Below are 19,466 nucleotides of genomic sequence, written 5' to 3' on the forward strand. Positions count from 1 at the left end.
ATCCGAAATATCTATTCTCAGATTCCACAGAAATAAGGCTAGCAAAGAGATCCACGAAATACAGATGTAACTCCGTGAGATGAATTAACAGAACACTAAGCAGTTTCTCAGAAAGCTTCTTTCCAGATTTCCTCTGAATATTTCCTTTCTCACCATAGCCTTCTATGGGCTACCAAATATCACTTTGCCAATTCCACAAGAACTGTCTTAGCGAAAGGCTTCTTGAGGGGAAAGCTGTAACTCTGTGAAATGATTTCACAGAACACCAAGAAGTTTCTCAGAAAACTTCTTTCTCTTTGTTATCGGAGGATATTTCCTTTGGCCCTATAGTCTTCAAAGGGATCCGAAATATCTGTTCTCAGATTCCACAGAAATAAGGCTAGCAAAGAGATCCAAGAAATACAGATGTAACTCTGTGAGATGAATTAACAGAACACTAAGCAGTTTCTCAGAAAGCTTCTTTCCAGATTTCATCTGAGGATATTTCCTTTTTCACCATAGCCCTCTATGGGCTTCCAAATATCACTTTGCCAATTCCACAAGAACTGTCTTAGCGAAAGGCTTCTTGAGGGGAAAGATGTAACTCTGTGAGATGATTTCGCAGAACACAAGGAAGTTTCTCAAAAAGCTTCTTTCCCTTTGTTATCGGAGAATATTTCCTTTGGACCTATAGTCTCCAATGGGATCCGAAATATCTGTTTTCAGATTCCACAGAAATAAGGCTAGCAAAGAGATCCACGAAATACAGATGTAACTCTGTGAGATGAATTAACAGAACACTCAGCAGTTTCTCAGAAAGCTTCTTTCCAGATTTCATCTGAGGATATTTCCTTTTTCACCATAGCCCTCTATGGGCTTCCAAATATCACTTTGCCAATTCACAAGAACTGTCTTAGCGAAAGGCTTCTTGAGGGGAAAGTTGTAACTCTGTGAGATGATTACATAGAACACAAAGAAGTTTCTCAAAAAGCTTCTTTCTCTTTGTTATCGGAGGATATTTCCTTTGGCCCTATAGTCTCCAAAGGGATCCGAAATATCTGTTCTCAGATTCCACAGAAATAAGGCTAGCAAAGAGATCCACGAAATACACATGTCACTCTGTGAGATGAATTATCAGAACACTCAGCAATTTCTCAGAAAGCTTCTTTCCAGATTTCCTCTGAGGATATTTCCTTTTTCACCATAGACCTCGAAAGGCTTCCAAATATCACTTTGCCAATTCCAAAAGAGCTGTCTTAGCGAAAGGCTTCTTGAGGGAAAAGCTGTAACTCTGTGAAATTATTTCACAGAACACCAAGAAGTTTCTCAGAAAACTTCTTTCTCTTTGTTATCGGAGGATATTTCCTTTGGCCCTATATTCTTCAAAGGGATCCGAAATATCTGTTCTCAGATTCCACAGAAATAAGGCTAGCAAAGTGATCCAAGAAATACAGATGTAACTCTGTGAGATGAATTAACAGAACACTAAGTACTTTCTCAGAAAACTTCTTTCCAGATTTCCTCTGAGGATATTTCCTTTTTCACCATAGCCCTCTGTGGGCTTCCAAATATCACTTTGCCAATTCCACAAGAACTGTCTTAGCGAAAGGCTTCTTGAGGGGAAAGCTGTAACTCTGTGACATGATTTCACAGAACACAAAGAAGTTTCTCAGAAAGCTTCTTTCTCTTTGTTATCGGAAGATATTTACTTTGGCCCTGTAGTCTTCAAAGGGGTCCGAAATATCTGTTCTCAGATTCCACAGAAATAAGGCTAGCAAAGAGATCCATGAAATACACATGTAACTCTGTGAGATGAATTAACAGAACACTAAGCAGTTTCTCAGAAAGCTTCTTTCCAGATTTTATCTGAGGATATTTCTTGTTTCACCATAGCCCTCTATGGGCTTCCAAATATCACTTTGCCAATTCCACAAGAACTGTCTTAGCGAAAGGCTTCTTGAGGGGAAAGCTGTAACTCTGTGAGATGATTTCACAGAACACAAAGAAGTTTCTCAGAAAGCTTCTTTCTCTTTGTTATCGGAGGATATTTCCTTTGGCCCTATAGTCTCCAACGGGATCCGAAATATCTGTTCTCAGATTCCACAGAAATAAGGCTAGCAAAGAGATCCACGAAATACAGATGTAACTCTGTGAGATGAATTAACAGAACACTAAGCAGTTTCTCAGAAAGCTTCTTTCCAGATTTCCTCTGAGGATATTTCCTTTTTCACCATAGCCCTCTATGGGCTTCCAAATATCACTTTGCCAATTCCACAAGAACTGTCTTAGCGAAAGGCTTCTTGAGGGGAAAGCTGTAACTCTGTGAGTTGATTTCACAGAACACAAAGAAGTTTCTCAGAAAGCTTCTTTCGCTTTGTTATCGGAGGATATTTCCTTTGGCCCTATAGTCTTCAAAGGGATCAGAAATATCTGTTCTCAGTTTCCACAGACATAAGGCTAGCAAAGAGATCCACGAAATACAGATGTAACTCTGTGAGATGAATTAACAGAACACTAAGCAGTTTCTCAGAAAGCTTCTTTCCAGATTTCATCTGAGGATATTTCCTTTTTCACCATAGCCCTCTATGGGCTTCCAAATATCACTTTGCCAATTACACAAGAACTGTCTTAGCGAAAGGCTTCTTAAGGGGAAAGCTGTAACTCTGTGAGATGATTTCACAGAACACAAAGAAGTTTCTCAAAAAGCTTCTTTCTCTTTGTTATCGCAGGATATTTCCTTTGGCCCTATAGTCTCCAAAGGGATCCGAAATATCTATTCTCAGATTCCACAGAAATAAGGCTAGCAAAGAGATCCACGAAATACAGATGTAACTCTGTGAGATGAATTAACAGAACACTAAGCAGTTTCTCAGAAAGCTTCTTTCCAGATTTCCTCTGAATATTTCCTTTCTCACCATAGCCTTCTATGGGCTTCCAAATATCTCTTTGCCAATTCCACAAGAACTGTCTTAGCGAAAGGCTTCTTGAGGGGAAAGCTGTAACTCTGTGAAATGATTTCACAGAACACCAAGAAGTTTCTCAGAAAACTTCTTTCTCTTTGTTATCGGAGGATATTTCCTTTGGCCCTATAGTCTTCAAAGGGATCCGAAATATCTGTTCTCAGATTCCACAGAAATAAGGCTAGCAAACAGATCCAAGAAATACAGATGTAACTCTGTGAGACGAATTAACAGAACACTAAGCAGTTTCTCAGAAAGCTTCTTTCCAGATTTCATCTGAGGATATTTCCTTTTTCACCATAGCCCTCTGTGGTCTTCCAAATATCACTTTGCCAATTCCACAAGAACTGTCTTAGCGAAAGGCTTCTTGAGGGGAAAGATGTAACTCTGTGAGCTGATTTCGCAGAACACAAGGAAGTTTCTCAAAAAGCTTCTTTCCCTTTGTTATCGGAGAATATTTCCTTTGGACCTATAGTCTCCAAAGGGATCCGAAATATCTGTTCTCAGATTCCACAGAAATAAGGCTAGCAAAGAGATCCACGAAATACAGATGTAACTCTGTGAGATGAATTAACAGAACACTCAGCAGTTTCTCAGAAAGCTTCTTTCCAGATTTCATCTGAGGATATTTCCTTTTTCACCATAGCCCTCTATGGGCTTCCAAATATCACTTTGCCAATTCACAAGAACTGTCTTAGCGAAAGGCTTCTTGAGGGGAAAGTTGTAACTCTGTGAGATGATTACATAGAACACAAAGAAGTTTCTCAAAAAGCTTCTTTCTCTTTGTTATCGGAGGATATTTCCTTTGGCCCTATAGTCTCCAAAGGGATCCGAAATATGTGTTCTCAGATTCCACAGAAATAAGGCTAGCAAGAGATCCACGAAATACACATGTCACTCTGTGAGATGCATTATCAGAACACTCAGCAGTTTCTCAGAAAGCTTCTTTCCAGATTTCCTCTGAGGATATTTCCTTTTTCACCATAGACCTCGAAAGGCTTCCAAATATCACTTTGCCAATTCCAAAAGAGCTGTCTTAGCGAAAGGCTTCTTGAGGGGAAAGCTGTAAGTCTGTGAGATGATTTCACAGAACACAAAGAAGTTTCTGAGAAAGCTTCTTTCTCTTTGTTATCGAAGCATATTTCCTTTGGCCCTATAGTGTTTAAAGGGATCCGAAATATCTGTTCTCAGATTCCACAGAAATAAGGCTAGCAAAGAGATCCACGAAATACAGATGTAACTCTGTGAGATGAATTAACAGAACACTAAGCAGTTTCTCAGAAAGCTTCTTTCCAGATTTCATCTGAGGATATTTCCTTTTTCACCATACCCCTCTATGGGCTTCCAAATATCACTTGGCCAATTCCACAAGAACTGTCTTAGCGAAAGGCTTCTTGAGGGGAAAGCTGTAACTCTGTGAGATGATTTCATAGAACACAAAGAAGTTTCTCAAAAAGCTTCTTTCTCTTTGTTATCGGAGGATATTTCCTTTGGCCCTATAGTCTCCAAAGGGATCCGAAATATCTGTTCTCAGATTCCACAGAAATAAGGCTAGCAAAGAGTTCCACGAAATACAGATGTAACTCTGAGAGATGAATTAACAGAACACTAAGCAGTTTCTCAGAAAGCTTCTTTCCAGATTTCCTCTGTGGATATTTCCTTTTTCACCATCGCCCTCTATGGGCTTCCAAATATCACTTTGCCAATTCCACAAGAATTGTCTTAGCGAAAGGCTTCTTGAGGGGAAAGCTGTAACTCTGTGAGATGATTTCACAGAACACAAAGAAGTTTCTCAGAAAGCTTCTTTCTCTTTGTTATCGGAGGATATTTCCTTTGGCCCTTTAGTGTTTAAAGGGATCCGAAATATCTGTTCTCAGATTCCACAGAAATAAGGCTAGCAAAGAGATCCACGAAATACAGATGTAACTCTGTGAGATGATTTAACAGAACACTAACCGGTTTCTCAGAAAGCTTCTTTCCAGATTTCCTCTGAGGATATTTCCTTTTTCACCATCGCCCTCTATGGGCTTCCAAATATCACTTTGCCAATTCCACAAGAACTGTCTTAGCGAAAGACTTCTTGAGGGGAAAGCTGTAACTCTGTGAGACGATTTCACAGAACACAAAGAAGTTTCTCAAAAAGCTTCTTTCTCTTTGTTATCGGAGGATATATCCTTTGGCCCTATAGTCTTCAAAGGGATCCGAAATATCTGTTCTCAGATTCCACAGAAATAAGGCTAGCAAAGAGACCCACGAAATACAGATGTAACTCTGTGAGATGAATTAACAGAACACTAAGCAGTTTCTCAGAAAGCTTCTTTCCAGATTTCATCTCAGGATATTTCCTTTTCCCCATAGCCCTCTATGGGCTTCCAAATATCACTTTGCCAATTCCACAAGAACTGTCTTAGCGAAAGGCTTCTTGAGAGGAAAGCTGTAACTCTGTGAGATGATTTCAAAGAACACAAAGAAGTTTCTCAAAAAGCTTCTTTCTCTTTGTTATCGGAGGATATTTCCTTTGGCCCTATAGTCTCCAAAGGGATCCGAAATATCTGTTCTCAGATTCCACAGAAATAAGGCTAGCAAAGAGATCCACGAAATACAGATGTAACTCTGTGAGATGAATTAACAGAACACTAAGCAGTTTCTCAGAAAGCTTCTTTCCAAATTTCATCTGAAGATATCTCCTTTTTCACCATAGCCCACTGTGGGCTTCCAAATATCACTTTGCCAATTCCACAAGACCTGTCTTAGCGAAAGGCTTCTTGAGAGGAAAGCTGTAACTCTGTGAGATGATTTCACAGAACACAAAGAAGTTTCTCAAAAAGCTTCTTTCTCTTTGTTATCGGAGGATATTTCCTTTGGCCCTGTAGTCTCCAAAGGGATCCGAAATATCTGTTCTCAGATTCCACAGAAATAAGGCTAGCAAATAGATCCACGAAATACAGATGAAACTCTGTGAGATGATTTAACAGAACACTAAGCAGTTTCTCAGAAAGCTTCTTTCCAGATTTCATCTGAGGATATTTCCTTTTTCACCATAGCCCTCTATGGGCTTCCAAATATCACTTTGCCAATTACACAAGAACTGTCTTAGCGAAAGGCTTCTTAAGGGGAAAGCTGTAACTCTGTGAGATGATTTCACAGAACACAAAGAAGTTTCTCAAAAAGCTTCTTTCTCTTTGTTATCGCAGGATATTTCCTTTGGCCCTGTAGTCTCCAAAGGGATCCGAAATATCTATTCTCAGATTCCACAGAAATAAGGCTGGCAAAGAGATCCACGAAATACAGATGTAACTCTGTGAGATGAATTAACAGAACACTAAGCAGTTTCTCAGAAAGCTTCTTTCCAGATTTCCTCTGAATATTTCCTTTCTCACCATAGCCATCTATGGGCTACCAAATATCACTTTGCCAATTCCACAAGAACTGTCTTAGCGAAAGGCTTCTTGAGGGGAAAGCTGTAACTCTGTGAAATGATTTCACAGAACACCAAGAAGTTTCTCAGAAAACTTCTTTCTCTTTGTTATCGGAGGATATTTGTTTGGCCCTATAGTCTTCAAAGGGATCCGAAATATCTGTTCTCAGATTCCACAGAAATAAGGCTAGCAAAGAGATCCAAGAAATACAGATGTAACTCTGTGAGATGAATTAACAGAACACTAAGCAGTTTCTCAGAAAGCTTCTTTCCAGATTTCATCTGAGGATATTTCCTTTTTCACCATAGCCCTCTATGGGCTTCCAAATATCACTTTGCCAATTCCACAAGAACTGTCTTAGCGAAAGGCTTCTTGAGGGGAAAGATGTAACTCTGTGAGATGATTTCGCAGAACACAAGGAAGTTTCTCAAAAAGCTTCTTTCCCTTTGTTATCGGAGAATATTTCCTTTGGACCTATAGTCTCCAAAGGGATCCGAAATATCTGTTCTCAGATTCCACAGAAATAAGGCTAGCAAAGAGATCCACGAAATACAGATGTAACTCTGTGAGATGAATTAACAGAACACTCAGCAGTTTCTCAGAAAGCTTCTTTCCAGATTTCATCTGAGGATATTTCCTTTTTCACCATAGCCCTCTATGGGCTTCCAAATATCACTTTGCCAATTCACAAGAACTGTCTTAGCGAAAGGCTTCTTGAGGGGAAAGTTGTAACTCTGTGAGATGATTACATAGAACACAAAGAAGTTTCTCAAAAAGCTTCTTTCTCTTTGTTATCGGAGGATATTTCCTTTGGCCCTATAGTCTCCAAAGGGATCCGAAATATCTGTTCTCAGATTCCACAGAAATAAGGCTAGCAAAGAGATCCACGAAATACACATGTCACTCTGTGAGATGAATTATCAGAACACTCAGCAATTTCTCAGAAAGCTTCTTTCCAGATTTCCTCTAAGGATATTTCCTTTTTCACTATAGACCTCGAAAGGCTTCCAAATATCACTTTGCCAATTCCAAAAGAGCTGTCTTAGCGAAAGGCTTCTTGAGGGGAAAGCTGTAACTCTGTGAGATGATTTCACAGAACACAAAGAAGTTTCTGAGAAAGCTTCTTTCTCTTTGTTATCGAAGCATATTTCCTTTGGCCCTATAGTGTTTAAAGGGATCCGAAATATCTGTTCTCAGATTCCACAGAAATAAGGCTAGCAAAGAGATCCACGAAATACAGATGTAACTCTGTGAGATGAATTAACAGAACACTAAGCAGTTTCTCAGAAAGCTTCTTTCCACATTTCATCTCAGGATATTTCCTTTTTCACCATACCCTTCTATGGGCTTCCAAATATCACTTTGCCAATTCCACAAGAACTGTCTTAGCGAAAGGCTTCTTGAGGGGAAAGCTGTAACTCTGTGAGATGATTTCATAGAACACAAAGAAGTTTCTCAAAAAGCTTCTTTCTCTTTGTTATAGGAGGATATTTCCTTTGGCCCTATAGTCTCCAAAGGGATCCGAAATATCTGTTCTCAGATTCCACAGAAATAAGGCTAGCAAAGAGTTCCACGAAATACAGATGTAACTCTGTGAGATGAATTAACAGAACACTAAGCAGTTTCTCAGAAAGCTTCTTTCCAGATTTCCTCTGTGGATATTTCCTTTTTCACCATCGCCATCTATGGGCTTCCAAATATCACTTTGCCAATTCCACAAGAACTGTCTTAGCGAAAGGCTTCTTGAGGGGAAAGCTGTAACTCTGTGAGATGATTTCACAGAACACAAAGAAGTTTCTCAGAAAGCTTCTTTCTCTTTGTTATCGGAGGATATTTCCTTTGGCCCTTTAGTGTTTAAAGGGATCCGAAATATCTGTTCTCAGATTCCACAGAAATAAGGCTAGCAAAGAGATCCACGAAATACAGATGTAACTCTGTGAGATGATTTAACAGAACACTAACCGGTTTCTCAGAAAGCTTCTTTGCAGATTTCCTCTGAGGATATTTCCTTTTTCACCATCGCCCTCTATGGGCTTCCAAATATCACTTTGCCAATTCCACAAGAACTGTCTTAGCGAAAGGCTTCTTGAGGGAAAAGCTGTAACTCTGTGAAATTATTTCACAGAACACCAAGAAGTTTCTCAGAAAACTTCTTTCTCTTTGTTATCGGAGGATATTTCCTTTGGCCCTATAGTCTTCAAAGGGATCCGAAATATCTGTTCTCAGATTCCACATAAATAAGGCTAGCAAAGAGATCCAAGAAATACAGATGTAACTCTGTGAGATGAATTAACAGAACACTAAGTACTTTCTCAGAAAACTTCTTTCCAGATTTCCTCTGAGGATATTTCCTTTTTCACCATAGTCCTCTGTGGGCTTCCAAATATCACTTTGCCAATTCCACAAGAACTGTCTTAGCGAAAGACTTCTTGAGGGGAAAGCTGTAACTCTGTGACATGATTTCACAGAACACAAAGAAGTTTCTCAGAAAGCTTCTTTCTCTTTGTTATCGGAAGATATTTACTTTGGCCCTGTAGTCTTCAAAGGGGTCCGAAATATGTGTTCTCAGATTCCACAGAAATAAGGCTAGCAAAGAGATCCACGAAATACAGATGTAACTCTGTGAGATGAATTAACAGAACACTAAGCAGTTTCTCAGAAAGCTTCTTTCCAGATTTTATCTGAGGATATTTCTTGTTTCACCATAGCCCTCTTTGGGCTTCCAAATATCACTTTGCCAATTCCACAAGAACTGTCTTAGCGAAAGGCTTCTTGAGGGGAAAGCTGTAACTCTGTGAGATGATTTCACAGAACACAAAGAAGTTTCTCAGAAAGCTTCTTTCTCTTTGTTATCGGAGGATATTTCCTTTGGCCCTATAGTCTCCAAAGGGATCCGAAATATCTGTTCTCAGATTCCACAGAAATAAGGCTAGCAAAGAGATCCACGAAATACAGATGTAACTCTGTGAGATGAATTAACAGAACACTAAGCAGTTTCTCAGAAAGCTTCTTTCCAGATTTCCTCTGAGGATATTTCCTTTTTCACCATAGCCCTCTAGGGGCTTCCAAATATCACTTTGCCAATTCCACAAGAACTGTCTTAGCGAAAGGCTTCTTGAGGGGAAAGCTGTAACTCTGTGAGTTGATTTCACAGAACACAAAGAAGTTTCTCAGAAAGCTTCTTTCTCTTTGTTATCGGAGGATATTTCCTTTGGCCCTATAGTCTTCAAAGGGATCAGAAATATCTGTTCTCAGTATCCACAGACATAAGGCTAGCAAGGAGATCCACGAAATACAGATGTAACTCTGTGAGATGAATTAACAGAACACTAAGCAGTTTCTCAGAAAGCTTCTTTCCAGATTTCATCTGAGGATATTTCCTTTTTCACCATAGCCCTCTATGGGCTTCCAAATATCACTTTGCCAATTACACAAGAACTGTCTTAGCGAAAGGCTTCTTAAGGGGAAAGCTGTAACTCTGTGAGATGATTTCACAGAACACAAAGAAGTTTCTCAAAAAGCTTCTTTCTCTTTGTTATCGCAGGATATTTCCTTTGGCCCTATAGTCTCCAAAGGGATCCGAAATATCTATTCTCAGATTCCACAGAAATAAGGCTAGCAAAGAGATCCACGAAATACAGATGTAACTCTGTGAGATGAATTAACAGAACACTAAGCAGTTTCTCAGAAAGCTTCTTTCCAGATTTCCTCTGAATATTTCCTTTCTCACCATAGCCTTCTATGGGCTACCAAATATCACTTTGCCAATTCCACAAGAACTGTCTTAGCGAAAGGCTTCTTGAGGGGAAAGCTGTAACTCTGTGAAATGATTTCACAGAACACCAAGAAGTTTCTCAGAAAACTTCTTTCTCTTTGTTATCGGAGGATATTTCCTTTGGCCCTATAGTCTTCAAAGGGATCCGAAATATCTGTTCTCAGATTCCACAGAAATAAGGCTAGCAAAGAGATCCAAGAAATACAGATGTAACTCTGTGAGATGAATTAACAGAACACTCAGCAGTTTCTCAGAAAGCTTCTTTCCAGATTTCATCTGAGGATATTTCCTTTTTCACCATACCCCTCTATGGGCTTCCAAATATCACTTGGCCAATTCCACAAGAACTGTCTTAGCGAAAGGCTTCTTGAGGGGAAAGCTGTAACTCTGTGAGATGATTTCATAGAACACAAAGAAGTTTCTCAAAAAGCTTCTTTCTCTTTGTTATCGGAGGATATTTCCTTTGGCCCTATAGTCTCCAAAGGGATCCGAAATATCTGTTCTCAGATTCCACAGAAATAAGGCTAGCAAAGAGTTCCACGAAATACAGATGTAACTCTGAGAGATGAATTAACAGAACACTAAGCAGTTTCTCAGAAAGCTTCTTTCCAGATTTCCTCTGTGGATATTTCCTTTTTCACCATCGCCCTCTATGGGCTTCCAAATATCACTTTGCCAATTCCACAAGAATTGTCTTAGCGAAAGGCTTCTTGAGGGGAAAGCTGTAACTCTGTGAGATGATTTCACAGAACACAAAGAAGTTTCTCAGAAAGCTTCTTTCTCTTTGTTATCGGAGGATATTTCCTTTGGCCCTTTAGTGTTTAAAGGGATCCGAAATATCTGTTCTCAGATTCCACAGAAATAAGGCTAGCAAAGAGATCCACGAAATACAGATGTAACTCTGTGAGATGATTTAACAGAACACTAACCGGTTTCTCAGAAAGCTTCTTTCCAGATTTCCTCTGAGGATATTTCCTTTTTCACCATCGCCCTCTATGGGCTTCCAAATATCACTTTGCCAATTCCACAAGAACTGTCTTAGCGAAAGACTTCTTGAGGGGAAAGCTGTAACTCTGTGAGACGATTTCACAGAACACAAAGAAGTTTCTCAAAAAGCTTCTTTCTCTTTGTTATCGGAGGATATATCCTTTGGCCCTATAGTCTTCAAAGGGATCCGAAATATCTGTTCTCAGATTCCACAGAAATAAGGCTAGCAAAGAGACCCACGAAATACAGATGTAACTCTGTGAGATGAATTAACAGAACACTAAGCAGTTTCTCAGAAAGCTTCTTTCCAGATTTCATCTCAGGATATTTCCTTTTCCCCATAGCCCTCTATGGGCTTCCAAATATCACTTTGCCAATTCCACAAGAACTGTCTTAGCGTAAGGCTTCTTGAGAGGAAAGCTGTAACTCTGTGAGATGATTTCAAAGAACACAAAGAAGTTTCTCAAAAAGCTTCTTTCTCTTTGTTATCGGAGGATATTTCCTTTGGCCCTATAGTCTCCAAAGGGATCCGAAATATCTGTTCTCAGATTCCACAGAAATAAGGCTAGCAAAGAGATCCACGAAATACAGATGTAACTCTGTGAGATGAATTAACAGAACACTAAGCAGTTTCTCAGAAAGCTTCTTTCCAAATTTCATCTGAGGATATCTCCTTTTTCACCATAGCCCACTGTGGGCTTCCAAATATCACTTTGCCAATTCCACAAGACCTGTCTTAGCGAAAGGCTTCTTGAGGGGAAAGCTGTAACTCTGTGAGATGATTTCACAGAACACAAAGAAGTTTCTCAGAAAGCTTCTTTCTCTTTGTTATCGGAGGATATTTCCTTTGGCCCTTTAGTGTTTAAAGGGATCCGAAATATCTGTTCTCAGATTCCACAGAAATAAGGCTAGCAAAGAGATACACGAAATACAGATGTAACTCTGTGAGATGATTTAACAGAACACTAACCGGTTTCTCAGAAAGCTTCTTTGCAGATTTCCTCTGAGGATATTTCCTTTTTCACCATCGCCCTCTATGGGCTTCCAAATATCACTTTGCCAATTCCACAAGAACTGTCTTAGCGAAAGGCTTCTTGAGGGAAAAGCTGTAACTCTGTGAAATTATTTCACAGAACACCAAGAAGTTTCTCAGAAAACTTCTTTCTCTTTGTTATCGGAGGATATTTCCTTTGGCCCTATAGTCTTCAAAGGGATCCGAAATATCTGTTCTCAGATTCCACATAAATAAGGCTAGCAAAGAGATCCAAGAAATACAGATGTAACTCTGTGAGATGAATTAACAGAACACTAAGTACTTTCTCAGAAAACTTCTTTCCAGATTTCCTCTGAGGATATTTCCTTTTTCACCATAGTCCTCTGTGGGCTTCCAAATATCACTTTGCCAATTCCACAAGAACTGTCTTAGCGAAAGACTTCTTGAGGGGAAAGCTGTAACTCTGTGACATGATTTCACAGAACACAAAGAAGTTTCTCAGAAAGCTTCTTTCTCTTTGTTATCGGAAGATATTTACTTTGGCCCTGTAGTCTTCAAAGGGGTCCGAAATATGTGTTCTCAGATTCCACAGAAATAAGGCTAGCAAAGAGATCCACGAAATACAGATGTAACTCTGTGAGATGAATTAACAGAACACTAAGCAGTTTCTCAGAAAGCTTCTTTCCAGATTTTATCTGAGGATATTTCTTGTTTCACCATAGCCCTCTTTGGGCTTCCAAATATCACTTTGCCAATTCCACAAGAACTGTCTTAGCGAAAGGCTTCTTGAGGGGAAAGCTGTAACTCTGTGAGATGATTTCACAGAACACAAAGAAGTTTCTCAGAAAGCTTCTTTCTCTTTGTTATCGGAGGATATTTCCTTTGGCCCTATAGTCTCCAAAGGGATCCGAAATATCTGTTCTCAGATTCCACAGAAATAAGGCTAGCAAAGAGATCCACGAAATACAGATGTAACTCTGTGAGATGAATTAACAGAACACTAAGCAGTTTCTCAGAAAGTTTCTTTCCAGATTTCCTCTGAGGATATTTCCTTTTTCACCATAGCCCTCTAGGGGCTTCCAAATATCACTTTGCCAATTCCACAAGAACTGTCTTAGCGAAAGGCTTCTTGAGGGGAAAGCTGTAACTCTGTGAGTTGATTTCACAGAACACAAAGAAGTTTCTCAGAAAGCTTCTTTCTCTTTGTTATCGGAGGATATTTCCTTTGGCCCTATAGTCTTCAAAGGGATCAGAAATATCTGTTCTCAGTATCCACAGACATAAGGCTAGCAAGGAGATCCACGAAATACAGATGTAACTCTGTGAGATGAATTAACAGAACACTAAGCAGTTTCTCAGAAAGCTTCTTTCCAGATTTCATCTGAGGATATTTCCTTTTTCACCATAGCCCTCTATGGGCTTCCAAATATCACTTTGCCAATTCCACAAGAACTGTCTTAGCGAAAGGCTTCTTGAGGGGAAAGCTGTAACTCTGTGAGATGATTTCACAGAACACAAAGAAGTTTCTCAAAAAGCTTCTTTCTCTTTGTTATCGCAGGATATTTCCTTTGGCCCTATAGTCTCCAAAGGGATCCGAAATATCTATTCTCAGATTCCACAGAAATAAGGCTAGCAAAGAGATCCACGAAATACAGATGTAACTCTGTGAGATGAATTAACAGAACACTAAGCAGTTTCTCAGAAAGCTTCTTTCCAGATTTCCTCTGAATATTTCCTTTCTCACCATAGCCTTCTATGGGCTACCAAATATCACTTTGCCAATTCCACAAGAACTGTCTTAGCGAAAGGCTTCTTGAGGGGAAAGCTGTAACTCTGTGAAATGATTTCACAGAACACCAAGAAGTTTCTCAGAAAACTTCTTTCTCTTTGTTATCGGAGGATATTTCCTTTGGCCCTATAGTCTTCAAAGGGATCCGAAATATCTGTTCTCAGATTCCACAGAAATAAGGCTAGCAAAGAGATCCAAGAAATACAGATGTAACTCTGTGAGATGAATTAACAGAACACTCAGCAGTTTCTCAGAAAGCTTCTTTCCAGATTTCATCTGAGGATATTTCCTTTTTCACCATACCCCTCTATGGGCTTCCAAATATCACTTGGCCAATTCCACAAGAACTGTCTTAGCGAAAGGCTTCTTGAGGGGAAAGCTGTAACTCTGTGAGATGATTTCATAGAACACAAAGAAGTTTCTCAAAAAGCTTCTTTCTCTTTGTTATCGGAGGATATTTCCTTTGGCCCTATAGTCTCCAAAGGGATCCGAAATATCTGTTCTCAGATTCCACAGAAATAAGGCTAGCAAAGAGTTCCACGAAATACAGATGTAACTCTGAGAGATGAATTAACAGAACACTAAGCAGTTTCTCAGAAAGCTTCTTTCCAGATTTCCTCTGTGGATATTTCCTTTTTCACCATCGCCCTCTATGGGCTTCCAAATATCACTTTGCCAATTCCACAAGAATTGTCTTAGCGAAAGGCTTCTTGAGGGGAAAGCTGTAACTCTGTGAGATGATTTCACAGAACACAAAGAAGTTTCTCAGAAAGCTTCTTTCTCTTTGTTATCGGAGGATATTTCCTTTGGCCCTTTAGTGTTTAAAGGGATCCGAAATATCTGTTCTCAGATTCCACAGAAATAAGGCTAGCAAAGAGATCCACGAAATACAGATGTAACTCTGTGAGATGATTTAACAGAACACTAACCGGTTTCTCAGAAAGCTTCTTTCCAGATTTCCTCTGAGGATATTTCCTTTTTCACCATCGCCCTCTATGGGCTTCCAAATATCACTTTGCCAATTCCACAAGAACTGTCTTAGCGAAAGACTTCTTGAGGGGAAAGCTGTAACTCTGTGAGACGATTTCACAGAACACAAAGAAGTTTCTCAAAAAGCTTCTTTCTCTTTGTTATCGGAGGATATATCCTTTGGCCCTATAGTCTTCAAAGGGATCCGAAATATCTGTTCTCAGATTCCACAGAAATAAGGCTAGCAAAGAGACCCACGAAATACAGATGTAACTCTGTGAGATGAATTAACAGAACACTAAGCAGTTTCTCAGAAAGCTTCTTTCCAGATTTCATCTCAGGATATTTCCTTTTCCCCATAGCCCTCTATGGGCTTCCAAATATCACTTTGCCAATTCCACAAGAACTGTCTTAGCGTAAGGCTTCTTGAGAGGAAAGCTGTAACTCTGTGAGATGATTTCAAAGAACACAAAGAAGTTTCTCAAAAAGCTTCTTTCTCTTTGTTATCGGAGGATATTTCCTTTGGCCCTATAGTCTCCAAAGGGATCCGAAATATCTGTTCTCAGATTCCACAGAAATAAGGCTAGCAAAGAGATCCACGAAATACAGATGTAACTCTGTGAGATGAATTAACAGAACACTAAGCAGTTTCTCAGAAAGCTTCTTTCCAAATTTCATCTGAGGATATCTCCTTTTTCACCATAGCCCACTGTGGGCTTCCAAATATCACTTTGCCAATTCCACAAGACCTGTCTTAGCGAAAGGCTTCTTGAGAGGAAAGCTGTAACTCTGTGAGATGATTTCACAGAACACAAAGAAGTTTCTCAAAAAGCTTCTTTCTCTTTGTTATCGGAGGATAATTCCTTTGGCCCTGTAGTCTCCAAAGGGATCCGAAATATCTGTTCTCAGATTCCACAGAAATAAGGCTAGCAAAGAGATCCACGAAATACAGATGTAACTCTGTGAGATGATTTAACAGAACACTAAGCAGTTTCTCAGAAAGCTTCTTTCCAGATTTCCTCTGAGGATATTTCCTTTTTCACTGTACCCTCTATGGGCTTCCAAATATCACTTTGCCAATTCCACAAGAACTGTCTTAGCGAAAGGCTTCTTGAGGGGAAAGCTGTAACTCTGTGAGACGATTTCACAGAACACAAAGAAGTTTCTCAAAAAGCTTCTTTCTCTTTGTTATCGGAGGATATTTCCTTTGGCCCTATAGTCTTCAAAGGGATCCGAAATATCTGTTCTCAGATTCCACAGGAATAAGGCTAGCAACGAGACCTACGAAATACAGATGTAACTCTGTGAGATGAATTAACAGAACACTAAGCAGTTTCTCAGAAAGCTTCTTTCCAGATTTCATCTCATGATATTTCCTTTTTCTCCATAGCCCTCTAAGGGCTTCCAAATATCACTTTGCCAATTCCACAAGAACTGTCTTAGCGAAAGGCTTCTTGAGGGGAAAGCTGTAACTCTGTGAGATGATTTCAAAGAACACAAAGAAGTTTCTCAGAAAGCTTCTTTCTCTTTGTTATCGGAGGATATTTCCTTTGGCCCTATAGTCTCCAAAGGGATCCGAAATATCTGTTCTCAGATTCCACAGAAATAAGGCTAGCAAAGAGATCCACGAAATACAGATGTAACTCTGTGAGATGAATTAACAGAACACTAAGTAGTTTCTCAGAAAGCTTCTTTCCAAATTTCATCTGAGGATATCTCCTTTTTCACCAAAGCCCACTATGGGCTTCCAAATATCACTTTGCCAATTACACAAGAACTGTCTTAGCGAAAGGCTTCTTGAGGGGAAAGCTGTAACTCTGTGAGTTGATTTCACAGAACACAAAGAAGTTTCTCAGAAAGCTTCTTTCTCTTTGTTATCGGAGGATATTTCCTTTGGCCCTATAGTCTTCAAAGGGATCCGAAATATCTGTTCTCAGATTCCACAGAAATAAGGCTAGATAAGTGATCCACGAAATACAGATGTAAATCTGTGAGATGAATTAACAGAACACTAAGCAGTTTCTCAGAAAGCTTCTTTCCACATTTCATCTCAGGATATTTCCTTTTTCACCATAGCCCTCTATGGGCTTCCAAATATCACTTTGCCAATTCCACAAGAACTGTCTTAGCGAAAGTCTTCTTGAGGGGAAAGCTGTAACTCTGTGAGATGATTTCACAGAACACAAAGAAGTTTCTCAAAAGGCTTCTTTCTCTTTGTTATCGGAGGATATTTCCTTTGGCCCTATAGTGTTTAAAGGGATCCGAAATATCTGTTCTCAGATTCCACAGAAATAAGGCTAGCAAAGAGATCCACGAAATACAGATGTAACTCTGTGAGATGATTTAACAGAACACTAAGCAGTTTCTCAGAAAGCTTCTTTCCAGATTTCATCTGAGGATATTTCCTTTTTCACCATAGCCCTCTATGGGCTTCCAAATATCACTTTGCCAATTCCACAAGAACTGTCTTAGCGAAAGGCTTCTTGAGGGGAAAGCTGTAACTCTGTGAGATGATTTCACAGAACACAAAGAAGTTTCTCAAAAAGCTTCTTTCTCTTTGTTATCGGAGGATATTTCCTTTTGCCCTATAGTCTTCAAAGGGATCCGAAATATCTGTTCTCAGATTCCACAGAAATAAGGCTAGCAAAGAGACCCACGAAATACAGATGTAATTCTGTGAGATGAATTAACAGAACACTAAGCAGTTTCTCAGAAAGCTTCTTTCCAGATTTCAACTCATGATATTTCCTTTTCCCCATAGCCCTCTAAGGGCTTCCAAATATCACTTTGCCTATTCCACAAGAACTGTCTTAGCGAAAGGCTTCTTGAGAGGAAAGCTGGAACTCTGTGAGATGATTTCAAAGAACACAAAGAAGTTTCTCAAAAAGCTTCTTTCTCTTTGTTATCGGAGGATATTTCCTTTGGCCCTATAGTCTCCAAAGGGATCCGAAATATCTGTTCTCAGATTCCACAGAAATAAGGCTAGCAAAGAGATCCACGAAATACAGATGTAACTCTGTGAGATGAATTAACAGAACACTAAGCAGTTTCTCAGAAAGCTTATTTCCAGATTTCCTCTGAGGATATTTCCTTTTTCACAATCGCCCTCTATGGGCTTCCAAATATCACTTTGCCAATTCCACAAGAACTGTCTTAGCGAAAGGCTTCTTGAGGGGAAAGCTGTAACTCTCTGAGATGATTTCACAGAACACAAAGAAGTTTCTCAAAAAGCTTCTTTCTCTTTGTTATCGGAGGATATTTCCTTTGGCCCTATAGTCTCCAATGGGATCCGAAATATCTGTTCTCAGATTCCACAGAAATAAGGCTAGCAAAGAGACCCACGAAATACAGATGTAACTCTGTGAGATGAATTAACAGAACACTAAGCAGTTTCTCAGAAAGCTTCTTTCCAGATTTCCTCTGAGGATATTTCCTTTTTCACCATAGCCCTCTATGGGCTTCCAAATATCACTTTGCCAATTCCACAAGAACTGTCATAGCGAAAGACTACTTGCGGGAAAAGCTGTAACTCTGTGAGTTGATTTCACAGAACACAAAGAAGTTTCTCAGAAAGCTTCTTTCTCTTTGTTATCGGAGGATATTTCCTTTGGCCCTATAGTCTTCAAAGGGATCCGAAATATCTGTTCTCAGATTCCACAGAAATAAGGCTAGCAAAGAGATCCACGAAATACAGATGTAACTCTGTCAGATGAATTAACAGAACACTAAGCAGTTTCTCAGAAAGCTTCTTTCCAGATTTCAACTCAGGATATTTCCTTTTCCCCATAGCCCTCTATGGGCTTCCAAATATCACTTTGCCAATTCCACAAGAACTGTCTTAGCGAAAGGCTTCTTGAGAGGAAAGCTGGAACTCTGTGAGATGATTTCAAAGAACACAAAGAAGTTTTGCAAAAAGCTTCTTTCTCTTTGTTATCGGAGGATATTTCCTTTGGCCCTATAGTCTCCAAAGGGATCCGAAATATCTGTTCTCAGATTCCACAGAAATAAGGCTAGCAAAGAGATCCACGAAATACAGATGTAACTCTGTCAGATGAATTAACAGAACACTAAGCAGTTTCTCAGAAAGCTTCTTTCCAAATTTCATCTGAGGATATCTCCTTTTTCACCATAGCCCGCAATGGGCTTCCAAATATCACTTTGCCAATTCCACAAGAACTGTCTTAGTGAAAGGCTTCTTGAAAGGAAAGCTGTAACTCTGCGAGATGATTTCACAGAACACAAAGAAGTTTCTCAAAAAGCTTCTTTCTCTTTGTTATCGGAGGATATTTCCTTTGGCCCTATAGTCTCCAAAGGGATCCGAATTATCTGTTCTCAGATTCCACAGAAATAAGGCTAGCAAAGAGATCCACGAAATACAGATGAAACTCTGTGAGATGATTTAACAGAACACTAAGCAGTTTCTCAGAAAGCTTCTTTCCAGATTTCCTCTGAGGATATTTCCTTTTTCACCATAGCCCTCTATGGGCTTCCAAATATCACTTTGCCAATTCCACAAGAACTGTCTTAGCGAAAGGCTTCTTGAGGGGAAAGCTGTAACTCTGTGAGATGATTTCAAAGAACACAAAGAAGTTTC

This window comes from Macaca mulatta, chromosome 7 (genome assembly GCF_049350105.2).
Source record: "Macaca mulatta isolate MMU2019108-1 chromosome 7, T2T-MMU8v2.0, whole genome shotgun sequence".
Taxonomy (NCBI): Eukaryota; Metazoa; Chordata; class Mammalia; order Primates; family Cercopithecidae; genus Macaca; species Macaca mulatta.